The sequence below is a fragment of the Pipistrellus kuhlii genome, unplaced genomic scaffold, assembly GCF_014108245.1.
Source record: "Pipistrellus kuhlii isolate mPipKuh1 unplaced genomic scaffold, mPipKuh1.p scaffold_m20_p_2, whole genome shotgun sequence".
NCBI lineage: Eukaryota > Metazoa > Chordata > Mammalia > Chiroptera > Vespertilionidae > Pipistrellus > Pipistrellus kuhlii.
Genome location: NW_023425515.1, coordinates 98,237,881 through 98,260,150, shown reverse-complemented (window position 1 = coordinate 98,260,150; position 22,270 = coordinate 98,237,881). Strand labels below are relative to the sequence as shown.

At 41.2% G+C, this 22,270-nt stretch overlaps 1 protein-coding gene and 1 pseudogene across 5 annotated transcripts in view; one reads left to right on the top strand and one right to left on the bottom strand.

Moving 5' to 3' along the window:
* Positions 1-22,270, bottom strand: part of PLOD2 (procollagen-lysine,2-oxoglutarate 5-dioxygenase 2) — a 215,285-nt gene that overhangs the window by 168,667 nt on the left and 24,348 nt on the right. The gene's annotated exons all lie outside the window — the stretch shown is intronic.
* Positions 13,771-15,685, top strand: LOC118724803 (annotated as a pseudogene).

Below are 22,270 nucleotides of genomic sequence, written 5' to 3'. Positions count from 1 at the left end.
GTCTAAGAGGTTTTAGCAAAGTTTGGAGCCTGAGCCAGGACAGGCCATTCATATGAAAAAGCTGCTGCAAACAGCTTGGGTGGAACTGCCAATTGGATGGGAGGATAGGAGTCAGGCGTCTCAGGGAGTCTCTAGAGTAGAGCAAACTGTGTGTTCCAGGCTGATGGAGACTCAGATATGGCTGACAGTTAGCCTCGTGAAAGGGGAGGTCCCAGCACATGAACAATACCCCTGAGAGCACCCCCTTCTGGGAGAAAGCTTTCACTGAATTCCTGCCCCAATGCCAATCATTCCAATTCCTCCTCATATATGTCAGGTTCCCCAACGCCACTCATGCTGGGAGTCTAAGTTCCTGCACCAGCCCTTTAAAATAGAACACCCGGGGCACCAGCAACCTCCATGTCACTTGGCCACAATCCCCGCTGGCTTTTTATAGCCCGTGATTGTGTGGACTTCTCTTCCAGCTCTAGAATCCTGGGCTGAGGGGTGTTTGTGTGCAGCTGAAACCCCATTGCTCCTTAAGGGCAGATTCCACTGATATGATCTTATTCCCAATTAAAAAGAAGGCACACATGGGTGTCAGACTAGCCTGTTCCATACCTCTGCCCCTCCTACCAGTCTTAATATGCTTTCTTCTTTACTTCTCGAGTTGTAAGACTTCCTTTCATCCAGCTTTCTTCATGTAGTTCTAAATGATGACTGATCTGTATTTTAGTTGTAATTTTGATGTGGCTGTGGGAGGTGGCAAGTACAGGTGTTTACCTGTACCTCCATCCAACACCCATTTTTGATAAAAACTTTCAGCAAAGTGGGAATAGAGGGAACACATATCTCAACATAATAAAGGTCATACAGGACAAACCTAGAGCCAATATCATACTCAATGGGCAAAAACTAAAATCATTTTCCCTAAGAACAGCAACAAAACAGGGATGTCCACTTTCACCACTCTTATTCAACATCATATTTGAAGTCCTAGCCACAGCAGTGAACAAGAATAAGAAATAAAAATCATCCAAATTGGAAAGGAGGAATTAAAACTATCCTTATTTGCAGATGACATATTATACATAGAAAATGCTGAACACTTCACCCAAAAAAACACACAAAAAAACACACAAAAAACTACTAGATCTAATAAATGAATTCAGTAATGTAGCATGATGCAAAATTAACATGTAGTAATCAATGGCATTTTTATATATCAATAATGAACTGTCAGAAAGAGAAACTAAACAAACAAGCACATTTACCATTGCAACAAAAATTAAGATATTTAGGAATAAACTTAACCAATGAGGTAAAAGATTGTACTGGGAAAATATCAGTACATTGAAAATGAGAAAGAAGATATATGCATGAGGAAGAATATACCATGTTCATGGATTGGAAGATTTAACATCATTAAAATGTCCATACTACCCAAAGCAATGTACACATTCAATGCAATTCCTAATAAAATACCAATGGCATATTTCACATATCTAAAAAAATACTCCAAAAATTTATATGGAACCAAAAAAGACGCTGAATAGTCACAAGAATCTGGAGAAAGAAGAACAAAGTTGGAGAGATCAGCTTACCAAATATCAAATTATACTACAAATCCACTCTAATCAAAACAGCCTAGTACTGGCACAAGAATAGGCATAGACATCAATGGAACAGAACAGAAATCTACCCAAGCCTCTATGCTCAATTAACATTTGACAAAGAGGGCAAGAACAGACATTGGAGTTAGGACTGTCTCTTCAATAAATGGTGTTGGGAAAATTGGATAGATACGTGTAAAAAAAAAAATGAAACTAGACCAACAACTTAGAATATATATAAGAATAAATTCAAAATGGATAAAAAGACTTAAATTTAACTCCTGAAACCATAAAAGTCCTATAACCAACCATAGGCAACAAAATCTCAGACATCTCTCATAGCAATATGTTTATGAGTATATCTCTAGGGCAAAGGAAACTAAGGAGAAAATAAACAAATGGGGCTATCTATATTAATAAAAGTATAATATGCTAATTAGACCAGGCAGTTGAATAACCTTCCAGAAGTCCTTTCAGATGAAGCCACAGGAGTAGGGGGTAAGGCAGAGATGGTTAGGGGTGATTAGGCAGGCAGGCCAGCAGTTAGGGGCAATCAGGCAGGCAGGTGAGCAGTTAGGAGCCAGCAGTGCCAGATTGAGAGAGGGATGTCCGAGGGGTCCCTGATTGTGAGAGGGTGCAGGCCAGGCTGAGGGAATCCCATGCATTAATTTAATATACAAGGCCTCTAGTATCAAAATAAAAAGCTTTTGTACAGCAAAGAAAACCAACAACAAATGAAAAGGGAGCCCACTGTATGGGAGAACATATTTGGCAATGATACATTCTGATAAAGGGTTAACATCCAAAATATATAAGAAACTTATACAACTTAACAAAAGACAAATAATCCAATTAAAAAATGGGCAAAGAACTGAAATAGACATTTTCCAAAGTGAACATACGGATGGCCAAGTGACATAAGAAAAAATGCTCAAAGTCACTGATCATCAGAGAGATGCAAATTAAAATGGCAATGAGATATTATCTCACCCTGACATAATAAATGCCATCAACAAATGACATGTGCTGGCAAAGGTGTGGAGAAAAGGGACCCTAGAACACTTCTGGTGGGAATTCAAACTGGTGTAGCCATTATGGAAAATAATATGGAGTTTCTTAAAAATTTTAAAAATGGAACTGCTGTTCCACCCAGTGATTTCATTTCTAGGAATATATCCTAAGAAACCCAAAACACTAATCAGAAAAATGTATGCATCCCTATGTTCATAGCAGGGCAACTTATAATAGCTAAGATCTGGCAATAGCTCTATTGTCCAGCAGTAGATGAGTGGTTAAATACATTTACAATATGGAATATTATCCTATATAATAAAAGAGTAATATGCATATTAACTATCACTCCACTACACCCACCAGCCACGCCCAACGGCCAATCAGAGCAAGTATACAAATTAACCTGGCCAAGATGGCTGCTGCCACAGAGAAAGCAAGAGGGAAGCTTGGGTTTCCCAGGTGATAGAGGAAGCCAAGCTTTCCACATACTCTGGCGGACCCAGGCCTCTGCTTAAGGCTACAAAGTTTCAATTATAGAAGATAAATAAATCCCCTGCTACCATGGAACCAGAAGAAGGCTTGGCTCCACTTCAGGCTACAAAGTTTCAATTATAGAAGATAAATTCCAGATACCAGGGCCTCCACTTGGGTCACCAGGGGATATGGATGGTCTGCAAACCACTACAGGATAAATATACCTCCTCACCCAGGCAACTCCATGCCCCAAGGGAACCCCCACCCTGATCTGGGACATCCTTCAGGGCAAACCAGCTGGCTTCTACCTGTGCACCCAGCCTCTATCCTATCTAATAAAAGAGTAATATGCAGATTGACCATCATTCCAATACACAAGATGGCTGCCCCCATGTGGTCAAAGGTCCTGCCTCCAGGTGGACACAAGATGGCCAGCAGGGGAGGGCAGTTGGGAGGGACCAGGCCTGCAAGGGAGAGCAGTTGGGGCAATCAAGCCTGTAGGCGAGGGCAGTTAGGGATGACCAGGCTGGCAGAGGAGGGAAGCAAACAGGCTGACAGTGGAGTAGTTAGACATCAATCAGGCTGGCAGGAGAGTGGTTAGGGAGTGATCAGGCTGGCAGGCAGAAGCAGTTAGGGGGCAAACAGGAAGGCAGGCAGGCAACCTGGTGGGATTGGGCCTAAACTGGCAATCGGACATCCCTCAAGGGGTCCCAGATTGGAGAGGGTGCAGGCTGGGCTGAGTGACAACCCCCCCTTCCCCCCTTGCAAGAATTTTGTACACCAGGCCTCTGTGCAGAAATAAAAAAGAAGGATGTCTTACCCTTTGAGAAAGCATGGAGGGACCTGGAGAGTATCGTGCTAAGCAAAATAAGCCAATCAGAGAAAGATAAGTATATGATCTCACTCATATGTACAATCTAATGAACAAAATTAATTGATGAACAAAATAGATCCAGAGACAGCAGCATAGAACAGACTGTGGGATCTCAGAGGGAAGGCAGGGGAAGGTAAGTGGGTAGGAAGAGATCAACCAAAGAACTTGAGTGTGTGTGTGTGTGTGTATGTCTGTACGCATTACCCATGGACACAGAAAATAGTGTGGTGAAAGCCTGGGATGAATGGTGGGGGTGGGCTAGGAGAGGTCAATGGCAGGGGGTAGGGGGAAGGGGGACATATGTATTCTTTCAATAATAAAGAATTAATTACAAAATAAAAAATAAAATTGAATATTGTTTGCACAAAAATAATATTTTGGGAAGGTGCTCAATAAATACTTTTATAACAATAACTGTCTTCATGGTAAGCAAATAACTGTATTATTAATCTATATAAGTGGAAATTGTGGTAAATGCTACTAGTAAGATTGAATTCAAAGCAGGAATGAGATAAGGGATTTTAACAGAGGTACCTGTTTTAAATTGAAAGGTTAGAGAAGACATCAGGAATTCACACTAAAACAAGGATCTGAAAAAAACATAAGTTCGGATAAAAAAAAAAGTGCTATCTGTATGAGGGGTGTAATGGCCAGGAATATTGCTATTTCAGGGGACCCTTTTTTGCCAGCTATTCTGAATTTTTTCAATTGACCCTAGAGAGTTAGAGGATTTGTACCAAGGTTCCTTTCCGTACCACTGACCAAATATTGCCATCAAAAAAGCAATCGCATAAAAAAATGGGCAACTGATCTAAATAGATACTTTTCAAAAGAGGTCATAAGGAAGGCCAAGAAACATATGAAAACCTGCTCAAGGTCACTAATCATCAGAGAAATTCAAATTCAAATCAAAACAACAATGAGGTACCATCTCACACCTGTCAGAATGGCTAATATCAACAAATCAGCAAATGACAAGTGTTAGCGAAGATGTGGAGAAAAAGGAACCCTCGTGCACTGCTGGTGGGAATGTAGACTGGTGTAGCCACTGTGGAGAACAGTATGAAGTTTCCTCAAAAAACTAAAAATGAAACTCCCATTTGACCCAGTGATCCCACTTACATCAATATGTGCATAGAATTTTCCTTTTTCAGTACAGAGAAAATTATGTAATCCAAAAAATTTCCCCATTTGAGTAAATTAGCAAAAATTTTAGTGCCAAATTCACTGTTCAGCCATATCAAATTATTTCCTGCTGATGCTTCTCTCTACTATTTTTTCCCTCTCCTTGCAGACTCATTTCCACTCTTTTTTACCTGTTGTTTCCCCCCCGCCTCCATCTGCTCTAGAAAATTAAGTGGCACTTATAATAATAGCCAACTACAGGGTAGCTGCATTTTTATGAAAAACATGGTCAGTGAAAATACTACAAACCCAAACCTTTTATATTACAAAACTAATTTTCCCATTGAACTAAATGGAAACCAAGAAAGAGGGAAATATTTTTCCAGGCACATAAATCTCCCTTTAAACATAATTTAAGCATAACACATAAGAAACAATAACACTAAATTCAAAGTAAAGCTTTTTAATTAGTACACTGCAAAAATTATATGAGAGGGGCATAGTCCACAAAGCACATTCCCATCTGTCAGGTTCAGCACAGTGATACCTGGTGCAACTATGGTGACGCAGAAGTGGCAGCAGCATTGTTCCTACAGCCTTGTGCCAGGCTCCCCATTTGTTCCCTCTCCTTTGGTTTGATTATCTGATAGTTTATGTAAACTTAGAAATCTGTTTCAAGCTGTTTCATAATTTTTTAGCACTTTACCATTCTCCAGTGTGCTCTCTCCCACACTCAGCTCACAAGCAATAGCTGTTCTGGCCTTCCTAGAGGTTAACACTAAGACTTTCTTTGCACCATTTCTGTTGTAGGGGCCTATTTTCTACACTAGTACTCCACTGAATAACAACATTATAACCATAAAAATACTACTAAGTAAATATATTAATAACAGTAATTATTAAAGTAACTGTAAAGTAGTCACCGAAGTCTCTTAAGGAAGGTCCAATCCATGTAAAACAAGAATGAGAATGTGAAGAATGGCAGGCAGAATATATTCCTAATTTATGCAGGCTTAGGCAAATTTAAACTTTTTAACAGAAAATATATTAACTCATTCCCCTTATATCCTATCTATATGAAAATTCTCTCAGCATTATAGAATCCAGCCTTACCTAACCACCTTCTCTGGGCCTGGCCTACACCTGGGCCCTATCCTTTCTTCTCTGGACTACTGAGATGGCCTCCCTACATTTACCTTGCCCACTTCAATCCACTTTCACACTGCCACTACAGCAACACAACTACACTCCAGTAGTTGTGGATTACAATGTACAGCTGAGCAGCTGTACTGTACACAGCCATCCAGCAAAGGAACAAAGGGAAAAATGAGGCTGAAATTCAGCCCTCCTCCAATCAGAGGCAGTAACTTGTTCTAATTCACAGAAATCTTGTCCCTTTTTTTCCTCAGAATATTCCAATGGTTTCCTTCTTGTTCTCAAATTCCAACTCCTTACCATAGCTTCTAAGTCCCTCAGAGATCTGGTCCTGACTATCATTCTGATTTCTTCAACCACCAGCCCCTTCCAATCCCTACTGCAGGGTCACATCAAGCATTTGCTGCCTGCAAATGCTGCTTCTCTGAGCAACAACCCCTCCTTTTCAAGTTGCTGTTTAAATGTAACCAGTATGAGAAACCTTCCTTGAAAACAGTACCTAAAATCACCTTTTCAAACTCATTACTCTCTCCCCTAATCTTATTTTATTTTTTCTTCTTAGAACTTACATCTACCAAGCACATCTGTTTAACCTCCTTTTTAATGCCACTAGAAAGTAAGTTCCATTGATATGAATATGCAACTCACAGAAAAAATAGCCGTGACAAAAAAGAAATAAATCGCTATATATTTATTTTTTTTATTAATTTATTTTTTTACATATTTTAATGATTTTTTTGCTCCCCTCCCTCCCTCCCCCATATCCCCTCCCTCCCCATAGTTTTATGTCCATTGGTTGTACTTATATGCATGTATACAAGTCCTTCGGTTGATCTATTATCTCCCCCAAGGCAGATAAAGAAAATCGATCCCTATTTTTCCCTAAAATTGAAAAAAATCTCTTTTAAAAATAGTGCTGTTGAGAATTTTATACAACAGACCACCTGGTACCATATTGGTGTAGCAACTTGATAATAAAGAACAAGAGATATAAGAATTCATATCCTTTGATTCTAATACTTTGTTCCTTGGACCTATTATACAAAGATGGAAACCAAACTCATTTTGAAGAACATCCCTACAATGTTATTTTGTTAGTACAAAATAGTAAACTATATTCCAAAAATAATGGTTTATACAAATTATGGTATAATCCAATGACAAACATTAACATGTTACTTAAAATTCATGACTTGAAGAGTATGTGAAGACATGTGAAAATAATTACAATATAGTGTTTTATGAGTAAGGTAAAATACAAACAATCTTTTTGTGCTTAAAAATAAGTGCATGTCTCCTGATTTTATAAATAAAACACACAAAGATATGAACAGAGGGGGAAAAGTACTATCACAATGTTTTATATTGTTTATCAATAATAATGAGAGTATGGACAAATTTAATTTAATCTTCTTAAATGTCTTCATTTTTAGGTATAAACAAGTTTTTCCTTGAAATTAAAACATATTTTTTAGAAGTTATGCCATCTTCATAGTGCTTAACTGATTCTTACTGGTACCTCAACTTTCTTACAGGATATCTGTAATTTCTTACTGTGGCATTCAGAATGATTTACAGATGAAAATCATAATTAGAAAGAGCTAACCTGACTGAATAGTGGGCACATTTTATTATATTGGGTACACACCATAAAAATAAATCCAGATTCAAATATTTATTATCTTCACCAAAATAAAAGCAAACATTTTTATAAGTAAACACACACAAAAACCAAAAAGCTAAGATTCCCATGGTAGCATATTAAACCATATATATGTATTGTTTAATCTATCCCATTCATTCCCAATCTAGCTTTGTTTGTTTATTCATTTTAATATTGAAATGTGTGTACTTACCATCTGAACTTGTCATAAACAATAGCAAAATAATTACAATATTATAACAAATAAATGCCACATGTAGTTGAGAAGAACCCAGAGAAGTCAAGTAAAATGAGCCAACATTTGCTTGTCCCAACTCCAAATACTTTTGAGGAAGACCAACATTCTAATTCTAATGCAAGACACTGTAGATTTGCTCAGCAGAAGTTTTAGTCACAAGTGTATTTATAAAAAAAAGTAAAGAAAGGATTACACAAAAAGAAAGCTTTCAAATAAAAAACATCCTATATAATAAAGAGGTAGTATGCTAATTTGTCCATAACTGTTGGTCCAGTCACACCCAGTCAGGGTTTGTGCATGCACAGGAGCTGGGGGGCGGGGATGGGCGGAGACACGCCCAGGCTTGCCCAGTGCTAATGTCCTACCCAGTGCTGAGGTGAAGCTGCCTGCCTGCATCCTTGGCCAGGGACATGATACTGTCTGCCTGTGTCCCTGACCTGGGACATGGCACTGCCTGCAAGCGTCCCAACCCCACCCACACGCAGAGCTGCTTTGGTGTCTCCACCCGTGAACTTTGCAACCAACTCAATGAGGAAACCAAGAGGGGGGAGGCCAGCAGTTGTGGATTCCCAGCACTTTAGTCACTTGAAAATAGCTCCACTTGGAATGTGAGGCGGCTGTACATTCAGCTGAGAAGTGAGGAAGCTGAACACCACTGTGGGCTGCAGTCTGTTGGAGGCCTGAGCCACCACGAGTAGGAAAAAAAGGAGGGAGGGGCCCAGAGGAAAGGAGGACATTTGAAGGAAATGTGTCTAGACTCCCCTCCCCCCCCTTCTCCCTCTTTACACTGCCTACGAAAGCCCCAGGTCCAGCCACAGTTCTGTCTCCACCTTTTAGTTCCCTATTCTCTAACCACAGAAGAAAGAAATAAGGAAGGAGTCCATGCTGCCTCCAGAAAGTATCTATATACCTGATTGGCCAGTTGCCTCCTACAGAGGGAGGCTGGACAGGGAGTGGGCCTAAGCTGTCAGTGGACATCACGTGAGGGCTCCCGAACTGTGGGGGAGGGGGGCAGGCTAGGCTGAGGGATACCCCCTCCCCCATGCACAAATTTTCATGCACCCGGCCTCTAGTTAGAAATAAATCTATAACTATGAAGTATAGTTATGGTGATCCATAAAATTTTATTTTGTACTTTTTATCTCATGAATACTTAAGAAATGAAGTTCAGTTAAATCATTCCTTTCTAAATGAGCCAGAATTTCTTATCTCTGACCTTCTCAAATTCCAGAAGCTTGAGTAAACCCCAGTTGTTTCATTTCAGAAAAGTGACTGAAGGTAGTCAAATATTTACTGAAAAGTAATAGTGCTGTATAAGATGAAAGCACTAGAAAATAAGAAAATGACTAAGTAGCTAAAAGTCAAATACTATAAAATTGTAATTAGAGATAAGCTACACTATCCAATCCCCCACATAAATGAAGATTCTCTGACCTTAAAAAAAAAAAAAAAAAAAAAAAAAAAAAAAAAAAAGGAGGGGAGGAGGAGGGTGAGGAGAGATAAATTCCTATTACTTGGCAGCCTCTATTTTGTCGTTTTATTTCATTTTCCTCATAACTATCTTCAATGGTTGCTCTTAACTATCTTCAATGGTTGTTCTTCTGAAACTTGAGAAAGCATTCAAGAATCTTAAAACTTTATAAATAGAACCCATGTTAAAAAGTAGAGTATGTTTTATGTAATACTGAGCCCATAACTGTTTCCCTACTATCAAAAACATAACATTTTAAAATTACGGGAGTGAATTATTAAGCTTTGAGAAGAACAATACTGAAGAAAGAAAGTCATGGAAAAATACAGATATTAAAGCTATATTCCCAAAGACTGTCCTCTCCCCACTACTTTTGGCCATTTCTATTGATAAGCATGTTCAGAAGATGTGGGGTCATTCTCCATTAGTGTTTCAGTCTTCTATTTTGTATAGGGAAGAAGAGAGGAACTGAGTTATGGAGGGAGGAAGAGAAAGAGGGAGGGAGAAAGAGGGAAAGGAGATGGAGGGGAAGAAAGACAGGAGATGAAAAGAGGGAGGCAGACAGACACAGAGGGAGAAAGACAGAAAGACACATTGCAGAAGCAATAGCTAGATTCTGCTTTTTGGAGTCTAGTCACCAGCTTCCTGATCCCTGAATTACATTTATAGAAAATTCATGACATACTAGTTCTACTGGAGGGCTACTGAATCCCTAATTAGGATTAAAGTAGTAACCTAATTTGGTCAACAATCTGTACTTTTCTAGGAGTCAATGATGAGCCTCAGACTAAAGCCTTTCCAGTAATTATGTAAGCATGTAATTCTGGCTCCAAATATCTAAAAGGTCTTTTCTTTGCCCTGGCCAGTGTGGTTCAGTTAGTTGGATTTCGACCTGTGCATTGAAAGGTTGTTGGTTTGATTCCAAATCAGGGTACATGTCGTGGTTGCAGGCTCAATCCCCAGATGGGGGGCATGCAGGAGGCAGCTAAATGATGCATAACTCACATTGATGTTTCTGTCTTCTCCCTTCCTCTCTCTCTAAAAATCAATTAACTGCTAAAAAATAAAAATGGCTTCTCTTTGCTGAATGACATCCTGACAAACATAGATGCCCACTTGTCAGCTGCAACCAGGGTGAGCCATGGTTACCTGACTACTTCTCTGTAGAGTCTACAGGCAAACAAACTTCCAGAGCTAGTCAACAAAACAGTATGGTACCGGCATAATATCAGACAAATACACCAATGAAATGAAATAAAGATGCCAAAAATAAACCTACGCATATGTGGTTACTAATACTTGACAAGAGAGCCAAGAATAGCAATGGAGAGATTATAGTCTTTTCAATACATGGTGCTGAGATAATTAGATATTCACATGTGAAAGAATGAAACTAGAGCCACATCTTATACCACTCACAAAAATTAACTCAAGTGGATTAAAGACTTAAATATAAGACCTAAAACCATGAAACTCCTAGAAGAAAACAGGAATAAAGCTCCTCAACATGGATCTTGGCAATGACTATTTAGATAAGCAACGAAGTTGAAAATAAACAAATGGGGTGACATCAAACTAAAATGCTTTTAAATAGTAAAAGAAACCATCAGCCCAACCAGAGTGACTTAATGGTTGAACTTCGATCTATGAACCAGGAGACTACAGTTTAAATCAAGAAAATAAATAAAAAATATGTTTGTTTTTTTTAAAAGAAACCATCAAAGTGAAAATAAAATCTATGGGAATGAGAAAAATATTTTCAAACCACACATCTGATAAGGATTAATATATATAGTATATAAGAAACTCATACCATTCAGCCGAAACCGGTTTGGCTCAGTGGATAGAGCGTCGGCCTGCGGACCGCAAGATCCCAGGTTTGATTACGGTCAAGGGCATATACCTTGGTTGCGGGCACATCCCCAGTGGAGGGTGTGCAAGAGGCAGCTATCCCTCTCAATTCCTCTCTGTGTAAAATCAATAAAATATATTTTTTTTTAAAAAAAGAAAGAAACATACAATTCAATAGAAAAATAAAAAATAAAAAATAAAACAACAACACAAAAAACAAGCCAATTTAATCATGGGCTAATAACTTGAATTGACTTTTCTTCAAAGACATACAAATAGCCAATGGGGAGATAAAACAAAGTTCAACATCTCTAGTGCTCAGGAAAATGCAAATTAAAACCACAATGAGATATTATCTCACACCTATCAGAATCAGAATGGCTATCAACAATAAATCAACAAACAACAAGTTGTTGGCAAGGATGTGGAGAAAAGAGAACCCTCATGTACTGCTGGTAGGAATGTAAGTTGGTGCAGCCACTATGAAAAACAGTATGAAGGCCCCTCAAATTTAAAAATATAATTACCACATGATCCAGCAATTCCACTTCTTGGAATGTATCCAAAGGAAACAAAAACACTAACTCAAAAAAATTGATAACTGCTCCATGTTCGTAGAAGCATTACTTACAATAGCTGAGACATGGAAACAACTTAAGTGTCTATAGATGGATGAATGGATAAAGAAACTATGGTATAGATACAAGGAATATTATTCAGTCATTTAAACAATAAGGAAATCCTACCATGTGTGACAACATGGACATGAGGCAGGGTGGTAAAAAGCTAGGGAAATTTCTTGAAAAGTGGAATAAGGGAAACTGAGATAAAATAATTAGACAAGGACAAACAATTTGAGCAATTTACAGCCAGATAATAAATCACAAGGTTTATCTTCCCTAACCAACGAGGCAAGATCAAATATAGTTTACACCAAACCATCATAGGGCAGACTGGGCTCGGTCCCAGTCCCTCTTCAATAATGTTCTTTAACCAGAAAATAGCCTGGTCCCTCTATACACATATTTTGATGAATAAGCATATTAAAGGACTCATTTGAGAAGCTAATGAATATTAGGTTAAGACCCTCCCTTGATATCTCTCCTAGGATTCCACCAGCCAAGGAAAGATAAAAAAAAATTTCAAGACTAAAAATCCACAACCTGCTCTTGTGCTCTTCCTCCTGGGAGCAGACCCACACTTTTTTCTTCCCTCACTTACTGCTCCACATGCATGCATCTCCTAAACTCTAAGGGACCTCCTAAGACTTGCAACCAGGAGAGCAATGGAAAGCGGCAGTTCATCTAGGATTTCCTCCTGAATTTGTCTCCAAGGCCCCCTTCTCTCTCTAACTTCCCAGTCAGCTCACTTCTGACACTGACTTTAATTTCTCAGAAAGCCAAAGCAGTCTTGTCTTGGCTTTCTCCTGTTTCTTCTTCTATTCTAAGCTCTTCTTTCATTTCACCATCCTCAGTAATACACATACTCTACCTACAGCATGCTCTCATAAGAGCATGCCCATGCCTGTATCATCGATGTTTTTCTCCTAAACTCTAAGGGACCCCAAGACATGTGCAACCAGGGGAGTAGTGGCAGCTTGACCTGGGCTAACCCCCCGAGCCTGTCTCCAACATCCCCTATTCCCTGAGTTTCTCCCATTGCTTCTCCTACCTTAAGCCCCTCCTTTGTTTCACTGTCCCCAGCTTTAATAAAATACTCTTAAAATCACCTGGACTCCTATTGTGAAATCTTTCCTACCCGAAGTCAAGAACTCACATACAGACCCTAGGCAGACCAGTCCCAAGCCCACACCCAGTCAAGTAACAGATGGACTTTGAAGACATTTTGCTAAGTGAAATAAGTCAGACAGGGAAAGAAAAATACTTAAATACTGCAATAATCTCAAGCATGAGAAATCTAAAAACAAAACAAAAAAACACATAGAAAAATAGATCAGACTTGTTTCCAGAGATAAATGACAGGGGAGGGAGAATTGGAAAAAGTGGTCTAAAGGTATAAACTTCTATTTATCTATATATATAAAAAACATGACAACTGTAATGAACAAATGACCAGTCACCATAAGATCCATCTCCCCACCCTCAAGCTCCTCCAACTGATTAGGGATAGCTAATGAGGGAACCAGGGTGAACGGCACAGTGGGGATTGGGGAGCAGGTGGAAGGCAGACCTCTTAGTCCCTCCCCACAGCCTTCAGTCTCCAATCGCTCAGTGGCAGAGGTGGCGCAGAACTGGGAACTAGCTCCCTTCGTAGTCCAGCAGGTTCAATCTCCAGAGGACAGGACAGGCACCAATGAACCAGTGCCACTGGCACAATCCCGACAGTGCTGCCGGCCTCCTGGAACTTGGCCTCCCTAAACACTCCACATGGAAGACAGGATACCACCAGCAGCACCAAGGGTAACCAACGGGGACTGTTCTCCCCATGCTTCCTCCAGGTCACTAGAGCCAGCCCCCACCCACCCAGCATCAGATGAAGTTAATCACTACACACAGAAGGAATGTGGAAAGGAAAGGAAAGGAAAGGAAAGGAAAGGAAAGGAAAGGAAGGAAAGGAAAGGAGAGGAGAGGGGAGGGGGAGGGGGGGAGGGGAGGGGAGGGGGGAGGGAGGGGAGGGGAGGGGAGGGGAGGGGAGGGAGGGGATGGGAGGGAGGGAGGGGAGGGGAGGGGAGGGGAGGGGATGGTCGGGGGGAGGGGAAAAAGGGAAAAAGGGGAAAGGATTTGGGAAGAAAGAGGGAGGAGGAGCGGGGGAAGGGAAAAAAAAAGGATGGGGAAAGTGGGAAGGGAGGAGGGGCAGGGGAGGGGCGGGAGGGACAAGAAGGTCAGGGAGAAAAAAAAGAAAGAAAGGAAGAAAAGAAAAAAAAAAAAAGAAAAAAAAGAAAAGAAAAAAGAAAAGAAAGAAAGAACAAAAAGAAAAAAATAGATGACCAAGAGAATGCCACAATCAATGTCCGGAGTCTGGCTCAGGAGAACGGAAAGAGGGAGAATTCCATAAGTTGGCCAAAGCCTAGGTATTTCTGAGTGACTGCCAGGTGTGTGACAGTTGTGTGACCGCAGAGGAAGGAGTCCAAGTTTCTTAGCAGAATACCAAGGACTTCTTTCATGTCCTGAACTTTAATAAGAAAGGTGATGGCAGTGTCCATATGTTCTCAGTTTCTGCCTTATTTTTCTGCTAAATTCAGCCTCAACATCACTGATGCATCCAGAAGGCTCTGTGGCTTCCTCAAAAGCCTTGGGGCACACTGTCTTTGACATGAAGATAGCTGTGGACTTCAGCATCCTGAAGAGTCAGAAGGAATCTATGTGTTGGTACTGCCAGCACCGTGAGGAAGAGCCAGGCTGACCTCCGCCTGCCCTAGCTGGGTCTGATATGCAGAGCACGTTCTGGGTCACCCCATTACCCCCACCTCTACAAGGCCAAGTCTCCCAAGCAGATCACGGGCTCTCTGGTGCAGGATTACTTCGCCAGATGGCAGAACCTGTCCTCAAGATTTTCCACATTATTGTGGCCCCGAGTTATGACAAGAAACTGGAGGCCCTTTGAGATGTGCCCACAGATTTGCATAGTTCCAGGGGTACTGACTGCATGTTAACTTCAGGTGAAATTCTCCAGATAATGGAGCAAAGTGACCTTGCCTAGAATGATGCTGCCATGGACACTCTATTTGGAGAGATGAAGGAGAAGGAGGTGAGGCTTCACAAGGGTGTCAGCTCCGACGGGTACCTGGTGCACATATTCAGGAACACAGCCAAGGAGCTGTTCAACGAGAATGTGGGGGTACTCACCTACCACACCCTGAGGAACAAGACTTCCAGGAGGTCACCCCTGAAAGGGACGGAGAGGTTCTGCTATGCTTTGAGGCTGTTTATGGCTTTCAGAACACCCAGAAGTGGTCCTGAAGCTGTAGAGGGGCAAGTTCCCTGACACTTTGTAGAAGTCAAGCATGCACCTGGGATACCTAAGCAGCAGGGCACTGCTGAGGCAGATGGAAGGCATCTATGCTTGTCATCCCTGTGTGGCCCCGAAGATCAGCAACCAGGTGCAGGAGCTGTACCAGGAGTGGCTTGGGGGGGGGGGGAGGGAGAGGGGAGATGGGACGCCCCCTGGACTCAGGCAGTCCTGCACACCACCTAGGAGGGCCCAGAGCAACCTGCCAGGTCACCAAGTGATAAAGTTCCAGCAGACCTCCAACCTGCAGGCCACCTGAAGAGGGGTGTCAGACACGTGAAGGAAAGGCTTGGCATCTCTGTTATCACTTTGGTTTTCAGAATCCCCTGCTCCCCATCTGTCAGCTCCCTCCCTCTGAGGGGCATTGTCATTGTCACTTGGGTGCAACTGGAATATTATATCTCGAGATTTTATCCTTTTATCCGACAATGAAAAAATCCCAAAAAACAAAAATGGAGGCAGACTACTGTCCTTCAGGCTTAAAAAACAAAACAAAACAAACAAACAAAAAAACCGGAAGCGTCCTGTGACAAGCTGAGACTTGGTTCTGCCATGTGCCTCAGAGAGTCAGGATGAGGAAATGGCCCAGTTTGACCCAGACTTTACCCACTTATGTTACTCTTGAAGGTGTCTTTGTCACAATGTGAATAAACTGCCACCTTTTGGAATAAAGGCTCATATGAAAGTATGCATTCCCAGCTTTTCTTGAAACAGATCTATGTTCTGCAGCTGTGCGAACTGTCCTGTCGACCAGGTCCTATCACTGGGAATTAGGGGGCACTGAAGTGGAGCCACCCGCTCCACTGTGCTCTTTTACATTCAGGGATTGAGCTGAATTCACTTTTTGAGAAGCCTGGCAAGGGTGACAGGTGTCACAGATGGAAGGATAGATAAGGGAGAGGTGGACACCCTGCTGGCTCCCTCCCTGGGTGAGATAGCGTCCTCTGTGCCCACCGTCCACCCCATGGGCCTGGCCACTCCCCTCAGCTCTGGGCAGCCCTCTGCATTCCATGACAGCGTGCTCTGCTCTCACATGCCCTCATATTGGGCCTAAGTGAGAAGGAAGAAAGCAGTTGGCTCATAGACAACTACATAGAAAGATCCACAGCTACCACAGAGCCCAGCACCCCATGCACATTAGGGCCGTCCCATTAAGTGAGGCCTGTGGCCAGCCTGGTGCTGGTTTCTAAAGCACTTGATTTTGTTACCATGTGGGTGACATTCTTTTTGAACCTTCAGCCTGTTAGATTTTCCTTATTCATGTGTTATTCTACCTGTGCGCCCATCTGGGTTGATAACTGGGACATTGTGTGAAATTACTTTTTCTGTTTTCAATCTATGAACAGTGGGGTTTCATCCTCTGTGGTAATATAGATTGATTTCTGATTCTGGAATAAACAGTTGAAGTGTCCAAAAAGGGGGATGGGGGGCCTGCCAGGTGGCTACTGACAACTGGCAGGAACATCTGTGGGATGGATCTGAATCCCAGGACGGCAAGGGCATCCCACTGCCCACCCAGAAGGTTGATGGGGTCCTGGCTCCTCCAAAAAAACCTTAGAACCCTACTCATGCACAAATTTGTGCACCAGGCCTCTAGTCTATACTAATAAAAGAGTAACATGCTAATTAGACTGGATGTCTTCCAGGCAACCTTCTGGACATCCTTCCAGACAAAGTTGAGGCTGGGAGGATTGAGCCAAGCCCTGGGAGGGCCCATCACAGAGCCCTGGCTGGTGGGCTGTCTCCCTCTGTGCAGCATTGATCGCAGAGCCCTGGCAGGGTGGGTAGGAAAAGCAGGGCCTCTCTGGGTGTGGCAATGAATGGCAGAATCCAGGCTGGGTAGCAAGGGCCTTTCTCTGCTCTGCAATTGATCCCAGAGCCCTGGCAGGGTAAGCAGGGCCTCCCTGTGGGCAGTGATGAATGATAGAGTCCAGGCCAGGTGGGAAGAACCTCCCTCTGCTCTGTGATTGATCACAGGCCAGGCCTAGGGACAATACCCGTGCATGTATTTCATGTGCCGGGCCTCTAGACCAGTGTTTCCCAACCTTCTCTCATGATGAGAATCACCTGGTGGAGTTGTTAAAACACAGATTCCTGAATCCCAACTAAGAAGTGCTAAACTAGAATTTTTGAGAACATATAGGTAAAATTGCATACCTAACTTAGTGCTCTGTATATAAAATCTGTCTTAGAGCACTAGTTAAGTATACAATTTTACCTATATGTTCTAGTTTAGCACTTCTTAGTTGGGATTCAGGAATCTGTGTTTTAACAACTCCACCAGGTGATTCTCATCATGAGAGAAGGTTGGGAAACACTGCTCTAGACTATAATAAAAGTGTAATATGCTAATTAGAGTGGATGTCCTTCCAGACAACCTTCAGGATGTAGCTGGAGCTGCAAGGGAAGCTCAGTTCAGGATGCCTGCTGGCTGCTGGAGGGAAGCCTGGGTCCCTGGTGACAGAGGGAAGCTGGTGCTGGCAGCTAGAAGAAGGAAGGCCTACTCTTTTACAAATTTTGTGCATTGGACCTCTAGTAAGACAGGTAAGTGTTAGGGATGTAATGTACAACATGATGATTGTACATTCAGTTTCTTGGATTGGTGAAGTAGGGACACTAATGAGGGAAAATGTTAAAACAGATCTTCCTTTTAAAGTTTCCAGTACTTAAAAAAGAATTTGGGTATCATCAAAAATTACTTTATGAATAGATAAGATAGAGGCCTTAGAAATGATAAGTATGATTTTGACAGTGGGAGGGACCAGGAAAAACAAATAGGACTTTAAAAAGGTGACGTTATACCCTGGCCATTCCTACTCAGTGATTAGAGAATTGGCCCACCCCCTGAAGGATCTCAAGTTCAATTCCTGATCATGAGAAAGTACCTGAGTTGCAGGTTTTATCCTCAGCACTGGTCAGGGTTCATGCAGGAAGCAACCAATCAGTGTCTCTTCCTCAGTTCTACTGATATTAGGGTCAGATAATAATTTCTTGTGAGGGACATTCTATGCATTGTAGGATGTTTTAGCAGCTTCCCTGGCCTCCACCCATTGGATGCCAGGGATACCTACCATTCATGACAATCAGAATGTTTCTAGACATTATCATGTATTCAATGGGGGACAATATTAGCCTTGCGTAAGAGCCACTGGACTCAACACAAGATTAGTATGAGAAAAATTAGGCAAGGGTAATGATTTAAGATGCAATCACAGCTCACCCTTGAACAACATGGGGATTAAAGCACCAATCACTATGTAGTCAAACCTCCATATGTAACTTTTGACTCCCCCAAATGACCCTTGGTATCCACAGGGAATTGGTTTATGGATCCCCAAAATACCAAACTCTATGAGCGCTGAAGTCCCTTATATAAAATGATGCAGAATAATGCATACAGTTGCCCTCCACATTTATGGATTCCCAACTTTAAGTGGAAAATATTACCTTCAACATGCAGCTGGTTGAATTCAAAGATGTGAAACTCAGAGATATGGAGAGCCAACTTATTTTCCAGAATTCGCTGGCCAGCCTACATTTTTCTCCCCATCATCAACTAAAACACAAGAATTAATTCCATATATTCTTAGTTTCACTTTAGAAAAATGCTAATTAGAAGTTTACTGTTTAAAATAACAATAGCCGAAACTGGTTTGGCTCAATGGATAGAGCCTCGGCCTGTGGACTGAAAGGTCCTAGGTTCGATTCCAGTCAAGGGCATATACCTTGGTTGCAGGCACATCCCCAGGGGTGTGCAAGAGGCAGCTGATCAATGATTCTCTCTCATCGATGTTTCTAACTCTCTATCCCTCTCTCTTCCTCTCTGTAAAAAATTAATAAAATATATTTAATAAAATAAAATAATAACAATAGTTAGCAGCCTTTATTGAACAATTTCTGTTGGCAGACTCTGTACTAGAATTATCACAAATCCACTCTAGAAGGCAATCACCATTAGAAAGAAACTATAACTCAAAGAGGATACATAACTTATTCCAAGGATAATCAGCAAATAAGTGTTATAGATGGAATGTGTTTTTTCTCAATGAGGGCTTTTTATTGATTTGAGAGAGGAAGAGAGAGAGAAACATGGATTGGTTACCTCCTATGCCCACATACCTGAATCCGAAACCTAGGTATATGCCCTGATCAAAAATTAAACCTGAAAACCTTTGAGTGTACTGGACCATGCACCAACCAACTGGACCACACCAGCCAGAGCAGAAATAGGATTTAGATTCAGACTACTGGATTCCAAAACCTCAACCCCTTATCCATTACCCTACACTATCTCCCACAGGGCATCTTTCATAAATAGCATACAAGCTGTTTATGAGCATCTGGCCCTAAAATAAACCATTTATACCAGTAAGCCAACAAATCTGTATAGACCTTTAATTCACAGTTAGAAGTATCTAGCCCTCTTCCTGTATGGCAAACCCTCTCTGACTAGATCTAAAAAGTGAACACTCTCTTCTATATAATTTCTTCAGGTTCCTTAAGATATGAAGAGCAAGGTAGCATCTTTCTCAAATTCTTAATAATACATTCAGGATGAAAGTGAGGCCAATACAGCTTTACATATAATTCAAAGCATAACAGACATGTACAGCAATTTATAAATGCCAAACGATGTGAAGTACCCTCTTCCAAGATGGAATATATCCATGGTTGGCACCATTGTTATAGTGTCTATATATTTCTGAACCTCTGCTGATCACCAAGGCAACTATCTAACCCCTTCAACCATATGAAAAGCAAATCTAGTGCCACACACAGTATCTCAGTTTGCATGTCCTGCCAGAGTCAACACACATTGGACTGCAGACGGGAGGCATGGCATAACAGGAATGGTTGGGATATATAATTTATTATGGTTAATATGAAACACTATGCCATTAGTTAGCATAACCTTGATCAATAAATCCTTAGCATGAAGCTACTCATACCATATCTCTGCTTAGGGCATGTCCAATTTTACATGAGTAAAGTTCTCCTATGCCAGCATTTGGAGCAGTGGCTTCTAGTTCTGGTTTTTCTGAACTAATTGTCTGAGCTCACATTTAAGTAACATCTATAATAATAAAAGTGTAATGTGCTCATTAGACCATACATTCTTTTGGATGAAACCGGGGATGCAAGGGAAGTCATATCCCAGCTGCCTTTTTTCATTGTACTGTAAATAAAGAACTGGACAAAATCTATGAAACATCTGTTTGCAAACATTGGACAATTGGCAATGCAGAATTTTGATCATCGAGAAAAAGGAAACAAAGGGAGAAAGCCCTAATAAGTATGTCCTTGATTTTCATCCTAGAAAAACTTTCTGGATCATACATAGTACATGGAAGGAGATTCTAAACAAAGCATGGTGGTCTCAATGAGTTGGGGAAACAGACTGGGGATCAGGAGGCTGCAGTGGCTGGACTTTGTGGGCCAGTATATCAGAGAGAAGAGTTCTAAAGAGTCCTAAACATCTGAATAGGATCTCATTGAGTCTCTAGCATACTTAGAATGAGATTATCAAGTGGTGGTCAAAGAACAATTACTAAGAATAGAACAAACTACCAGGAAGCTATAAGCTAAACAAGTTCCAGCACTAACAAAAAATAGAGAGATAGCAAAGTTCTGACCCCACACAGAAATGAGACCTTTTTGAATATCTGGTACAGTTAACAGAGATACCAGAAGGGTCATGCCTTAATATTAAGGCTAAATAGCCCTAGATTAAAGGCCACCAAAAGTCCATACCAACAAAGCTTAAATTCAAGTCTTGGAAGCTGATCTGTAGGCAACTTAACTGTCTTCCAGGTAAAGCTGTTCTTTAAAAGAAGGACAAAAAATTTAGACACTCAGCAATTACTGGGAAGAAGCAGGAAAGTGAGAATCAAAATCAGAAAATACAAAAAGACAAAAAAAAAATGATTGAAAGCAGACAAGAATTTTAGACAGCTATTATAAATATGTTGAGGAACTCAAGGAGATCATGAACATAATAAGGAGATAAATAGAAGATACAGAAAAGAGCAAAGAGTAACCTAGCTCATTCGGCTCAGTGGATAGAGCGTTGGCCTGTGGCCTGAAGTGTCCTGGGTTCCATTCAGTCAAAGGTATATGCCTGGATTGCTGGCTTGATCCCGATTGGGGGCTTTCAGGAGGAAGCCAATCACTGATTCTCTCTCATCATTGGTGCTTTTATCTCTCTTTCCCTCTCCCTTTCTCTCTGAAATAAAAATATATATAATATAAAAAAGAGCAAAGAGAAACTTCTAGAAATAAAAGATACTATATAATAAAAGACTAATATGCAAAACGACCAAAAAGCAGAATAAACAGTCACTATGATGCACACTGACCACCTAGGGGCAAAAGCTCAACGCAGGAACCCCCTGATGGTCAGTGCACTCCCACAGGCAGAGAACCACTCAACCAGAAGCCTTGAGCCAGGCTCACAGCAGGTGAGTGCAGTAGCAGTGGTGGGAACCTCTTCTACCCCCATGGCAGTGCTAAGGATGCCCAACTGCCTAAACTGTCAGTTGGACATCCCCCGAGGGCTCCCAGACTCTGAGAGGGTGCAGGTTGGGCTGAGGGACACCCCCCAAGTGCACAAATTTTGTGCACAGGGCCTCTAGTATTTTATAATTTTATAACATACTTGCAAGCAATTTAGCCCCCATTCTCCACTTATCCTCTACTCTATCACCTCTTCACACTGAATAAAGCTCATTTTCAAAAGGATTTTCTACAATCTGAATATGTTTGACACTAATTCAAATGTGGACTTTTCTGATACTAAGAAAAACTTATACTCTGCAACTATAAGAATTTAAATGCATTTATGAAA